This window comes from Hipposideros armiger, unplaced genomic scaffold (assembly GCF_001890085.2).
Source record: "Hipposideros armiger isolate ML-2016 unplaced genomic scaffold, ASM189008v1 scaffold_232, whole genome shotgun sequence".
NCBI classification, from domain to species: domain Eukaryota; kingdom Metazoa; phylum Chordata; class Mammalia; order Chiroptera; family Hipposideridae; genus Hipposideros; species Hipposideros armiger.
Window position 1 is genome coordinate 1,687,899 of NW_017731582.1, and position 13,733 is coordinate 1,701,631.

Genomic DNA, 13,733 nt, shown 5'->3' on the forward strand with positions numbered 1-13,733 from the left:
CCCAATTGCTCCTTGATCTTTGCCTAAAGGTCACCACCAAAACAAAATCAGCCAAAATGATAACTGATTGTGTTTAGGTTTTAAAAAAAATAAAGGCTGCCAGAGGGAAGACATTACCTTGGCTGAGTTACTCGCTGGCCGGACAAGGGCAGCCAAGGAACACGCCACGTGGGTGCCTGAGGTAGAAAAGGGGATTCACAGTGTTGTGTGGAGGAAGCCTGCAAACCAGTGCTCTGGAGAGGTCGCGTGAGTCCCAAGGTCTGTATGTGGTTGGCTAAAACCAGTCCCACTGCTTGTCTGTCAGAAAAGTGCCTTCAGCTAGGACCAGTGGGGCCTGGCCACCCCAAGTTCATGATCCGTTATCAGCTGCAGCTCTCCCTACAGTCTCTGGCGGTGAAACGCAACAGTTGGTTTTGATGGCTCCCAGAAAGTGGGGCTGGCTGTCAATGGGAAAAAAGGTTTTACAGAGTGATGGGTCATGGGATAACCTTTCTCCCCTCCACCTCTTTCCTGTATCTTTCTACTCTTCCTTCACTGATTCTCTGTACTGTTAACATATTTTTAAAAGACTTTCAATAAACATCGTAACTACTTATATGGAAGCTGTCAAATTCATGGAGACAGAAAGTAGAGTGCTGGCCAGGGGCTGGGGGAGGGAGAACGGGGAGTTAGTGGTGTTTTAGTAATTCCAAGTTCGTTTGGGGAGATGAAAAATTGCTGGAGCTGGACGGTGGTGCTGGCTGCACAACCACGTGAACGTACTTAACGCCACTGAACAGTACACTTAAAAATGGTTAAAGTGGTCACTTCTATGTCGTGTGCGTTTTACCGCAATTTAAAATTGTTGATGGAAAAAAGAAACATCACTATACCAAAGAAGGCGAACTTCACTGATGGTTGTGATGGGGTAGCTGCTACCACATAAGCCCTCCTCCCATCCTAAATAACCACAAAACTGGACCGAGTACCTGAAGCAATGCTTTTCAGGCGTTAAAACCCAGGCAGCACAAGCCTGTGTGGTCTTCGAGCCTCAGAGGAAGGAAACTCACAAGGTGAGGTTCCCCCCACCCTCACCCCCTTTCCCGAGGACAGCTTCCCAAATGTGGCCCAGCATCTGGAATCCAGGTGGAGCCTGGAAGTCCTGCCGAGCAGAGATCTGCCTTTGGGGCAGCAGAAATGGCTGGACACGGTGGGGCAAGGGCACCAGTGAAGCGCTCTCCCTGGCCAAGACTCTCACTCTCTGTGCCTCAGTTTCCTCGCCTGTCAAATGGGGATAACAAGACTGCCCACTTCATAGGGTCATCGCGAGGCTTAAATAACTGTTAAAATATGCAAAAGCGTCAAACAAAACCTTTATATGGCAGCTGCTAAGAGCCGCACCTCTCCCCTTCACGTGTTCAATAAAAATGTGGAGTGTAGTTATATGCGAGGTGTTTGGTGTTCAAAATTTTAAATGCATCCGCCGATGACACCGGGAACCATGTAGGGTCTTTGTGCACGGCTTAAGGCAGAGTATAGTACCCACTTCTATTCTTTTGGGGTGCAATTTGCATCGAGCGCCTTAAACATATTCATGCCCTTTGCCCCAGTTATTCTACTCCTGGGAATCTAGCCTGAATAAAATATTGCTAAGTACAGAAAAGTTCTGTGATTTGTTTAGTCATTGATTCAGAAATCGTTTTTAACACATGCATGAAATGGCTTGGGCAAAAGCATTTCTCTAACACAAGGCATAGTAAGGATTCGTGGCCAGTTCAAGGAGGCCAGTGTTTCGGATTGAGGTTCACATTTCAAGGAGGACCCTGGGACAGAGATTTTCCAGGCTTCTCTGAGCAGAGCTGCAGGCCAGAAGAAGGGCCGCAATGTCCCTACCCTTGCTGTGTGCCTTCCACATGCCACCTGAAGGAGCCTGAGAAGTCGGACTCTTGCATGCAGGGGTTTTGCCTGAAGCATCCTCCTTGGCCTCCGACATGGCCACATTGGCCGCTGGAGAGCCAGGGCCTCCCCGCTGAAGGTCAGGCCAGGCAAAGCAGGTTTGAACCTGGTGCCTCTCTAAAAGCTCCGCCTCCTTACTCTCCTCACCACCACCCAGAGTGCACTGGGCTGAGCTGAGCAGAAGGAAGGCGGTGGCTCCCATCAGGGAAGCTGATTGACTGCAGAAGAGATAGCAACCCCGGAACCTACTGTCGGATGGTGGAGGACTCCACGGAGCATATCGTTCCCAGAGAGCGCATCACTGTACGTTTCACTGGGTCCCCAGGAGAGGCGATGACACGCTGACAGTAGAAAGGACACAGGCTCTGGGATCCTGCAAGCCTGGGTTGGATCAGCTCTGCCGCTTACTGGATGTGTGACTTCTGAGAACGTAGCTCACCTTTAGGAGCACCAGTAACCTAACAATGGTAACAATAATAATGCCTGCCCCTCCGATTATTATAAAGATTACAGGACGCGGAATTTGCAAGCACCCTTTCAAGCCCTGGCAAGTCCTTCCTCCTCCATCTCCACCCCTTTTTGCAAGTTGCTAGCTCCGAATTGCTCTTTGCTAGGGGGCTGCCTGCCTCCCTGCAGGCCCTTGCCCCTGGCCAGGGGTGTCATTTGTCCCACTAATGAGCCTCCAGTCAGAGGACCCGCTAGCTCCTTCTGTGGTGAGAGGCCCCATCTGGGGAGGAGGCCCTTGATAGTGAGATGGCTGGTGGGGGATAGGGAGGTACGGTGTGTGTGTGTGTGTGGTGGGGTTGGGGGAACTGCCTCACCCTGAAGCTGGAACCCGGGAGTCCCTTCTCTAGGGAGACTTTCATGCCGGCTGCTGCACTTCATGTGTCACCCAAGGGCTCAGACTAAGACATTAGAACCTGGAGATGTCTGCATCTTCTAGTTCAACGATTTTCAAACTATCTTAGCAGTGGAATTTTTTCTTCAAACAAAATCCTACAGGGACCACAAATGCATAAAGCACAGAGGGGGCAAAGTGCCATGGTTATAAGTCCATGCCCAATAGAGTTAGGATAGTCTTTTCAACAAATGGCAATTGGATAGCCACAGCCCTCAAACGACCTTGACCTAAAACTCACACCTCATATACAAACAAACTCAAAATGGATCACAGACTCAAAAGTAAAACTATAAAACATTCAGAAGAAAACATATCTTTGGGAGACTGTCTTTGGGACCTAGCACTACATCGTAGAATGAAACACACAATCCATAAAAGAAAAAAAAATTGATAAATTGGAATTCATTGAAATTAGATAATTTTGCTCTGTGAAAAACCCTGTTAAGAGGATGAAAAGACAAGCTACACAGATTGGGAGAAAATATTTGTAAACCACATAAATTACAAAGGACTCTTATCTAAAATATATAAAGAACTCTCAAACTCAACAGTAAAAAAAAAAAATCCAATTAGAAAATGGGCAAAAAAACATGAGGAGACTTTTCACTGACAAGAAACTGCAGATGGCAAATTGGCAAATGGGAAGATGCTCAATATCACCAGGGAGATGCAACCCAAGACTCTTAGAAAACATCACTGCTTACCTATTAGAACAGCTAAAATAAAAAGAAAGTGACAACAACAAATGCTGGTGAAGATGCGGAGAAACTCATACACTGCTGGTGAGAATGTAAAATGGTACAGCCACTCTGTTAAATAGTTTGGTAGTTTGTTTTAAAAAAAAAACTAAATACACACTTACCTTATGACCCAGCAATTACACCCCTGGGCATTTATCCCGGACAAACAAAAACATGCCCACACAATAACCTGTGTACAAATGTTCATAGCAGCTTTATTTGTATTAGCCCCAAACTGGAAACAACCAAAATGTCCTTTAATTGGTGAATGGTTGAACAAACGATGGTACATCCATGCCACGGATATAATTCAGTAAAAAGGAACAAACAGCTTGTACGTATACATGCATGTCAGATACCTGGTCCATGGCAAGAAACCAACAGAGAGGTCTATTATTATTTTAAAAGGGAATATGCACTGACTAAAGTGGGAGTGGGGGAGCTGAGGCCCAGGCAGCTCCAAGAAAGCCTCATTGGAAGACCCCTAATGAGGTTTAGCTCCTTTTTGTACCTTCGGTGGAGCTGAGGTCCTGAAAATGGAAGGGACCTTGTCCAGGGTCATCCAGCGCCCCCCGCTCCACCCTTTCCCTGGGTCTTTTTCACTTCCTTGTCTGTTGCCCGCTCCCCATCCATGAGATCAGAGACAGAGACAGTCACTGCTTCTGCCAGTCCTGAGCACTCCCAGCAAGAGTCAAACAAAACGTGGACAAGAGTCTTAGCTAACGCAAGCTCTTCTCTCAAGAGCTCCTCTGTGCCAGGCTCTGGGTTTGAGTTCTTGACTCCTCATAAAACTCCTATGAAGTGAGCTCCATCATGCCCCAATTTTATGCATAAGATAACTGAAGTCCAAAAGAGAGTAGTAAGTGACCCAAGGTCCTGGTGAGAGCAGGGTTGGAGCTGTGGTTCTGACCCGGGTCTGTGGATCCAGGGGCTGCCTGACTAGGATAATAGCCACCCAACAGCACTAACTGCATGGTAGGCACCATTCTAAGACTAGCTCACTTAGGCCACATAATGAGTGTCCCTGGTAGATTCTATTATCATCATTACCATTTACAGAGGAGGGAACTGAGACTCAGAGAGGCCATTTAACTTGTCCAAGGCCACACAGCAAGTGGTAAAGCTGGGATTTCAACCTGGGCAGGCCAGTTCCAGAGTTTGCACCTTCCATTTCCCTCCCGTGCAATCTCTCACTCCAGTCCAACCTTTTAGCCTCCCTGGAAGGGGCCTGCCTGTGTTCTTGGGGTCACCTGTGCTCACAGTTGCCTATGAATCACCTGGAAACTCACTGTCAGACTGGTTGCCCTGAGGTCCCTAGCACCATGTTTTGGACACAGAGCATTAGGTAATGATGGTGTGGGAGAATGCGCCTGTGTCCAGCCAAATTCCTTCCTTCTGTCCAAGGCAGGGCAGGAGGACCAGCCCAAGACTCAGGCAATTGAATGAAGTTTGGTAATAAATGCACTCTTTTGAAAAATGCGTGCATAATCGTAATTCTCCAGAAGATAAAAAGTAACGAATGGCTTAGTTGTCAGGGTGGCTCCTGGCAGAGTGGTGGGCAGTCAGCACTCCTCCATGCAACTCGACTTGGAGACAGTCCACCTTCTCTGGGTCTCACTTTTCTCATTCCTCTAAGGAGGGGACTGGATTCCTCCTAGAAAATGAAACTTTTCAGAGCAACCTGGTGGACGCGGGAATGACTGTATTTCACACATACAGACTAGACACGACAGGCCGAGATCAGGTTCCCACCTGGAATATTCATCTTCCTTTGCTGCCAGCTTCCTGCTTCCTAAGCCCCATCGTCATGCTGGTGTTTGATGACAGGTCGCACACCTGGTCACGTAGTCACAGCCGAGAAGTTTTCCATGGATCAGGTCCAGACCTGCGCGATTCAACATGTGCATTTAAACAGGCTTGTTTTCTTGTCCACTACCTGACTTCTTTTCACGGTGGATTTTTCTAGATTGTCAGAATCGGTGACTCATCATAGACCAAAGAATGTCAGAGCTGGGAGAGGTGTCAGAGAACAGCAAATTCTGGTCTCTCAAGCCAAGGCTGTTTGTGAATCACCTTCCTCAGTTTTGCAAGATCTGCATAACACCTGAATGAGTGTCTTCCTTTAAATGAACATCTATTTTAAACTGAAATGAATCATTCATTATTAAAAGCATGGATGCTATTTATACAAACATACGTGGATTTCTAATATGCACTGAAATAAAATAGCAATTGGAATTTGTGTTTTTTTTGTTTTTTAAGATTTCATTGGGGAATTGGGGAAGGGGAACAGTGTTGGGGAATTGGGGAAGGGGAACAGCCAAGTTGTTGTCCTTCAATCTTAGTTGTGGAGGGCACAGCTTGTTCAGCTCCAAGTCCAGTCGCCATCTGGCCGCCCGAAGGCAGCAGCTCAGCGCAGCTCAGCTCAAGATGCCGTGTTCAATCTTAGTAGCGAGTGGGCGTAGCCCGCCATCCCATGCAGGAGTTGAACTGGCAACCTTGTTGTTAGGAGCACGTGCTCTCACCAGTTGAGCCATCTGGCCACCTGTTGGCAGCTCAGCGGCAGCTCAGCTTGGGTACAGCTCACTGGCCCATGTGGGAATCAATCCGGCGACCCTGTTGCTCAGAGCTCATGCTCTTAACCAACTGAGCCACGCGGCTGGCCCACAATTGGAATTTTAAAAAATTTTCATCAGTGTACAGCCAAAACTACCTCCAGGTGCCCGTCCTTGGTACACACCCATGAAGCATGGCCACGAAGCATCACATAGGGTACGTCTACAGAGTGTGGCCACAGCACACGTCTATGGAACATATCCATGGGCCATGTCCACAGAGCACATCCACAGTGCGCGTCATGGAGCATATCCACGAAGCCGGTTTATAACGCATGTCCACGCTGCACACCCCTGGGGCCTGCCTATGGTGTACCTCCACAGAGCACGTCCACAGTGTGTGTCTATGGAGCATGTCCAAGGGCACACCCATGTGCGTTCAGAGAGCACATCCACAAGGTACGTCATGGTGAGCGGCGAAGGGGCACATCCACGAAGCACAGACCCCCTCCCTTCATTTTGCAGTGAGGCTGCCTGCCTGGGGTCCAGGAGGGTTGCTCTAAGCCTAACATCATTGAGGTGTATTTTGGGAAAAGGCCCAGGTCTCAGAGTTGAGATGCATGAGGTGTGGCAAAAAGGGTGTGGCTGTCAGAATCACAGAGTCCCAATCAATCATCACCTTGGAACTTACCAGTGGAAAAACCTTGAGCCTCAGAACCTCTCTAAGCCTCAGTTTTCTCATGTGTGTTATGAAGATTAACTGCTGTACCTACACAGAACACACCTCACAGGGCTGGCACCTGAAGAGCTCTTGGTCTACACCCATTGTCTTCCTCCTTCTCTGTTTTGCCCAAAGGAACAGAATGCAGTCTCACCTTAGGGCCTTTGCACATGCTATTGCTACTGCCTGATTTGCTGAGTGAAGAGAGGAAGCCGAGGCTTGTGGATACCTTGCCTCTAGGTTGGTTATGGTTGAGGGACCCATTCTAAGGCCATGATGTGGTGGGTGACACGCCTGGCCTGGGGTGGGTTCTGCACACAGTAGGCACTCAGCCTACACTGCAGACTTCCTGGTCCATGTGGCCCACTCCCAGGAACAGCATGGCCCTGGCGTAGAAGCTGGGCCCTGGCACCATCCAGCTCCCTACTCAGCATCACTGTTGCCCACATCGAAGACTGTATTTTGAGATGGTGCCTTTGCTTGAGACTTAAAGCTCACAGAACCATGCATGCTAGTGCTAGCCATCCAAAGAGGCACCTCTGTTTCCAGCTTCAGAAACAAGCCAAGACCCCTGTAGAGATAGCAAGATAAGGAATAAAAAGAAGGGTTTCTAGGAAGATGGGGTATTTAAGAAAATGAAGGAGAGCACAGGCTAGGGGCGCAGCAAGGAACGGCCTAGTGGTGGTCAGTAGAATAAGTACAGAAAAAGCTTGGATGGAGCCCCGGAAGTCAGCAACAACACGTTTTACTATTCGAAAATAGACAGAAGTAATGTAACAATGTAACGATGTAACAATATAATGTAACAATGTAAACATTATATTGTTACTCCTGACATTATTATATTTTATCTTTACATCGTTATGTCTCATATCAAACCCTAGTGAGCGATCAAACGTGACTGTCAACTCACTAGCAGGCACTCGGTTAAGGGGTTCGAAGGATCACATGAGAGGGAAACAGGCAGGAAGAGGTGGGCTCTGCCAGGCTCAGTGGGCGCTGCTGAGTGGATGGCTTCCTTGCCAGTCTCACCAGAGAGGGCTGAAGAGGAGACACAGATGGGTGCTGTGTTGACCTGGAGCCCTGTTGCCGAGGTTCTGCTGCCCGGGAGCAGCACCTTACAGCTAGGACGCCCTTTCACGCGCCACCCCTGGGAGCAAGCAGGGTAGGAACTGTTGGCCCCACCTCAGAACGTGACTGTATTTGGAGGGAGGGTCTTTAAGGAGATAACTAAGCTAAAATGAGGACACTAGGGTGGGCCCTAGTCCAATGTGACTGGTGTCCTAATAAGAGGAGGAGATTAGGGGTTGGCCGAGTGGCGCGATGGTTAAGAGCTGGCTTGGTACGCCAGAGGGCCCTGGTTCGGATCCCACATATGAGGGCCAGTGACACTGCCCTCCACAGCTAAGATGCTGAACAACAGCTCAACCTGGAGCTGGGCTGCTGTGAGTCGCTGGCGACGGCGTAGGCTGCAGCCCCTGTGGCAGTGGGTTGCCATGGGCTACCGTGTGTAGCCAGCAGCCAGCGTGGAGCGGCCAGCAGCCGCAGTGAGCGGCCGTCCAGAAGCCGGCGACTGATCTGCCTCGCCCGGGAAGAGCGCAATGATGGTGCCAACTTGGGCCAGTGAAGCAACGTCCTCCACAACTAGACTGAAGACCAAAACGACAGCAACTTGTCTGTTCCCTTTCCCCCAATTCCCCAGCACTGTTCCCATCCCCCCAATTCCCCAATAAAAAAAAAGTTTAAAAAACAATAATAAAAAATAAATTTTAAAAAAAAGAGGAGGCGATTAGGACACAGACACGTACACAGGGAAAAATGTGTGACAACACGGGGAGAAGATGGCATCCTATAAGCCAAGGAAAGAGGCCTCAGAAGAAACAACCCCGCTGACCCCTTGATCTCAGACTTCGGCCTCCATAATTGTGAGAAAATAAATGTCTGCTCTTTAAGCTCCCCCCCCCCCAGTCTATGGTATTTTGTTATGGCAGCCCTAGCGGACTATGGCAGGGACCAACAACAGTATTCGTGCTGTAGGGATGTGATAACGATGAAACAGGCTTTTCTATGTAGAGCACATGGACCAATGTCTGGCACACAGTAAGTGCTCAATAAATGCCAGAGCTTCTGGGTTCTTTTTCAGAACTCCTTTCCTTCATCTGGCTGACTCAGTCCATTTAGTGAAGGTGAAAGTCAGACAGCCCGGGTATTTGGCACTGTGGGGGCTCACACTGGTTTGGTCTGTCCATTTTCCAAAGGGTTGACATAGTTTTGTATGACGCGTTGTGATCTGAAACGCAAAGGTTCCCAGCTACCAGGGCCATCTGATATATCAAACAGGCTACCCTCCTTCCTGCCTTGTCCTTAACAATTCAGACAAATGACCCGGTTCTGCAGCTGAGCCCAAACCCTTGGTTTTTCTTGCCCATTCAAACTCTGTTTCTTAACCTCACCAGAAAGTCTCCTGGCTTCTCCACTCTGTTACATAATCAATGCTGGGCAAACACCTATAAAGTCTGCAATTTGTCCTTCTGTCTCTTTCTCTAGTCTTAAAACCATAGAGCCACATGGCCAACTGCCGGGGGAAAAAATGGAATCTCTGCCGTATATGGCTTTTCTGTGCAAACCTAGATGAGGGATAATCTTAAAAAATGACTGAAGAACTATTGATTAGAGACCAATTCTACAAACTGTGGTTTTGTCATAGGCCAGGAACACAACATGAATGCAAATACCCGGCAGAACTGGGAGGGACTGGTGGTTGGTTACAAACTAACACGGAGACACTGATGAAATTGATTTCGATCCCGTTTTTCCTGGGTCTGAAAAATTAGATTTAATTCCCAAGGTGTGCCTGTCTGTTTTCATTTCAAATTTCTCCTGGACTCTCTTGTATTAAAGTAGGAATAGAGGGACCAGCAGGGGGTTGGGGCAAAATTGTGAAGGGGTTATTTGTTCCTTGAGGTGCAGGTGAATGGGGCTGTAAAAGTATAAGCCCTTCAAACCCTCAGGAAGAGAAGCAGGTGCATTGGCTCCAAGTACCAGGCAGAGTAGAGGCTCAGAAAACATTTGTTGAATTTTCTTATGTCTTAGTCTTCGTTAGCCAGCATGTGAACCTTGGTGTCTAGTATCCTCTGCCTCCTCACTCTGGAACTAGACTATGAAGAGCTTTCCCAGGGCACAGTGAGGCTTCCTTTGAGAAAAGTGGTATGACTTCGAGTAGCACGTCTCATCCTTTAAGAGTCATAAAAATCGCCTGGGGGGGATCTTAATAAAAATGCAGCTTCAGGGTCGGTAGATCTGGGCCGGCCTGAGATTCTGTGTTTTTGAACAAACATCCAAAGGATGCGGCTTCTGCTGGTCCAGGGACCACACCAGGGGTTTCCTGAACAGGCCTGTATTCTTCCTGGCTTTCCTACCAGCCAGCTGTGTGACCTTAGGTGGGCTCAGAGCCTCTCTGGGCTTCAATTGTTCAACTGGATAGTATGTAGGTCAACAAATATATACTGACAGCTTACGACATGTCAGGTGGCCCTGGGTGCTTCCTGGAAAAACCGCAAGCCCAGAAGGGGCTTGCAGACTGGGGGGGGCTTAAGGTCCAACAATAATATTTAAGGATACTTTGGATTCTAAAAGTGCATGACTCATGGGCAGAAATAGGGTTATATGATCTTCCTCTCCAAAACATCTTTCCAAACACTGTGACAAAGGAGCCCCACCTACTACTGTTCTCAGAATTGGGAAATATTAAATCCAGAAGTAGCCCCAAGAGAAATTTAGCCCAAACTCTATCTTGCCATTTAACAAATTGGGGAAACTAGAGAACTAGAGAAAAAGTGTTGGATCCGAGCAAATTACTGGTTTTCCAGCTATGTTTCAAAGGTAGTGCTGTTCCACAGAAATAAAATATGAACCACAGAATTTTAAGTATGTAATTTCAAAAGTTGTGGTAGACATACTGAAAAGAGTAAAAAGAAACAGGTGATATTCATCTTGATACTACATTAACCTAATATGTCAAAAAATATTATTTTAGGGCCGGCCAGGTGGCACAGTTGGTTAAAAGCACGAGCTCTGAGCAACAGGGTCACCAGTTTGATTCCCACATGGGCCAGTGAGCTGCACCCAAGCTGAGCTGCCACTGAGTTGCCCACAGGCGGCCAGGTGGTTCAGCTGGTGAGAGCACATGCGCCTAACAGCAAGGTTGCCAGTTTGACTCCCACATGGGATGGTGGGCTGCACCCCTCCACAACTAGATTGAAAGCGGTGACTGGACTGGGAGCTGAGCTTGCACCCTCCACAACTAAGATTGAAGGACAACAACTTGACTTGGAGCTGATGGGTCATTGAAAAACTCAATGTTCCCCTTCTCCAATTCCCCAACACTGTTCCCTTCCCAAATTCCCCAATAAAATCTTTCAAAAAAATTTTTCAACATGTGATCAAGATAACAAAATTATTGAGATATTTGATATTCTTTTTTTATTGTACCAAGACTTTGAAATCCCATGTAAGTACATTTGCAGCACATCTCAATGGGCACCAGCCACATTTCAGTAGCCACATGTGGATGGATGGTGGTACCATGTTGGAAAGTGAAGATGTAAGTTGTATCATCTTATTCTAAGCCAACTGTACAAATAAACAGACCATTAGGACCAATTTTCCATTGGTCAGTAACATCATTCCCATGCCCACTGATCATTTTTTAGACACTGGACCAGAAAAATTAATCTTCCAATTGGAGGTGTAGCTTTCTGTGGCAAGTTGCATAGCATTCCATTTCTGGGAGGGACCTTAAAAGTAGCCTAAACTAACTTGATATATGACTTTACTGAGCATCAGAAGAGGCCAAATAGCTTGCTGTGGGTCCTGATGATGGCAGGCTGGCAATTGGAACCCATATTTCCACAGTTCTGTGCATAAAGTGCCAGCCATCTAGTAAGTGTCTGAGAAATCTCAACCACCTTCTTTCTCTCCTCCTCTTCCGTTTTTGCACCAAACTGGTCTGTCCCCAGAGAAGTTGTTCCATTAAAGCGAGATAGAGTGCAGAGCACATTTTGGAGGAAGCGTCGTTTCCAGCTTGCCTGGTAGGGGTCCCTCCCCAGGCAAAATTTGTTGCATAAGTGACCTAACTGATGAATGTCTGCAGCACACCTATTTCATCCAGGAAGCCACTCTGGCTTTCTCTAGAATAGTGGTGCAGAGTTGAGGCATGGAGTTGCAAAAATCACTTTTGCCATCTGACAAGTAAGGCCAGTTCTTGGGTGTTCTCCCCAAAGTGCTTTTCTACTGCCGCACAACCTCAAGAAAAACCAGTTTCAGGAGCACCACACCTAGGATCAGATGATGCAACCTGATATTAGCGTCTCATTGCATCAGTGTTTCTGACGCATGTGTCTTTTGCGCTGGCTAAAAGGTTTATAATGGGGAAGGAGAAAAAAAGGAAACTCGCTGGCTGAAACCTAAAGGTATGGTCGGTACTGTTCCTAATTGGCCACACAGGGTGTTTAGAGGATAAACACCCAACCAGCCACCGCGGCCTGACAAGCATCAGCATGCCATTTCCTGAGGGGGACTTGATGGCATAGTTAGGCAAAATTCTTTTCTGGTTGGTTCTACTTGTGTTTTATATCAAAGCATCAAGCATTAATCTCCTAAATCTTTTGTAATGCAGGTCTATTAAGAAGAGGCTTTTAAAGGGTGCTTCTACTCCCTGTCTTGACCTTTTTGAACATCTCTGAAAGGTACCAGTTGATTCCTCATTTCCAAATCTAAGAGCTCTTGGCTCCTGGGACACACAGACTTTTCACTTTGATCAAGTATCTTAGATTTGGACCTCCTGGTTTCTCTGTCTTCCTAGATATTTGTTGCCCTCTCAATCCTGCTTCTTCCTATGATTAAGGAATGAATGAATGAATGAATGAATGAATGAATGAAAACATCCTAGAACTCTACCCATCCCCCAGGAAGTTGCCTAAAGAAGGAATTTCCTTGTGCAGAATGCCTAACTAAAAAGGAAGCAGATAAATCCTCTGGTAGGAGACCAATTGCTATCGAGATCGCAGCATAGGAGGGAGATTGGAAGCTTGTCCCACTCCCTGGAGGAGCCAACAAGTTCTTCCAGTGAAAACATTCATCTTTAATGTGGCTGACCAGGCTCTCCACAAGCTAGCCCTTGCTTACTTCAGCTCCATTCCCACAGGACACTTTTCCTCCCAGGAGACATGTCTCTCCGGATCCATGGACTCTATGTGTACCATTCCCCCCAGCTGTCCTGAAATAGTCTTCATACCCCTGCTCATCTGTTTTTACGCATCCTGTTAAGTCACTCAGCTTAATTTTCCACAGGGATCTTCCCTGACCCCGGAGTAGGATGAATTAATTCCCTTGCCATGATGATACTACATAGGTGTCACTTTGCAATGCTTATGTACGGGAGGAGGAAGCTTTCCTAGACCCTCTGAAGGTCTCTAGCTGGGTCTTCAAATTATACTGACAAAGACAGATTAACAGGAGAAAAGGGTACACATTTATTTTACTACGTCTTATGTGACACAGGAGACTTCACAAGGAAATGAAGACCCAAAGAAACAGGCCTGTTTTTCTGCCGAAGAGTGGACAGTTGTGGAGGACTAGGCTTGGTTAAGGAGTAGGAAGAAAGTGTCTAAACTGAGGGAAACTTATCAAGGCCTGTTTATTAGGATTCTTCTTGGTGTCCCTTTGTCTCCGGAGATAAGGATGCTCTTTTCCTCCTGGTATGGGCAGGACACCTCTCAGCTGAGGGTTTTATGGCTTATTTCAGGGAAGATGGGCTAAGGGTGGGGTGAGGGGTTAGAGTGACCTTTCTGCTTCTCCCATTTTCTCAAAACTCCTTCAGC